Source organism: Morone saxatilis, unplaced genomic scaffold (genome assembly GCF_004916995.1).
Source record: "Morone saxatilis isolate NCDOM2014 unplaced genomic scaffold, NCSU_SB_2.0 Contig24, whole genome shotgun sequence".
NCBI classification, from domain to species: domain Eukaryota; kingdom Metazoa; phylum Chordata; class Actinopteri; family Moronidae; genus Morone; species Morone saxatilis.
The window spans coordinates 8,311,838-8,312,460 of NW_023339807.1; positions in this window are offsets into that span (position 1 = coordinate 8,311,838).

Below are 623 nucleotides of genomic sequence, written 5' to 3' on the forward strand. Positions count from 1 at the left end.
TTTTTTTTTTTTTTTACACAATTCTGAATGTCACCTAACCAGTGTCCAAATATGGGTAAAATGCCACATTCCCCCGTGGACGTTTGGATGATCTGTTACAGATTATGTTAAAATGTTATCATGAGTCAGACAGTATATTTGCCTAAGAAGAACTTGCAAGAGACATGTGCCTAATGTTTGTTTCAGTGCCAGATGGTGTACCAGTGTCAGTGTTATTATTGTGAGTGTGAGCTTGAGTTTGTGTACAGTCACAGACTTCAGTCTTTACAATGTACTGCTCATAGACGTGGTTATTGCTGCCACATGAAAACTTGACAAATAGACAAACCCATTAAAAAGTCCACCAAATAAAGCTGTTTTTTAGCTCTTCAGATCTCAGGTTAAAATCAGACTGAGCCATGCAGGGAATTACAGAATGTCCCCAANNNCAAGAAAGTGAGACAGATGTCAATCACAGCGCAGTAAATGTCTTGAAAAGCATCTAATTAGGCATAGTAAGAGAAAACGCCTGTGTGGGTGTACTATGGGTGGGTAGGTCCTTTGAGAATGCAACATTTACAAAACTGGAACTTAAATTGACAGCACAAATCTCATTACTCACAGTCAGAGAGTTTAATGACACA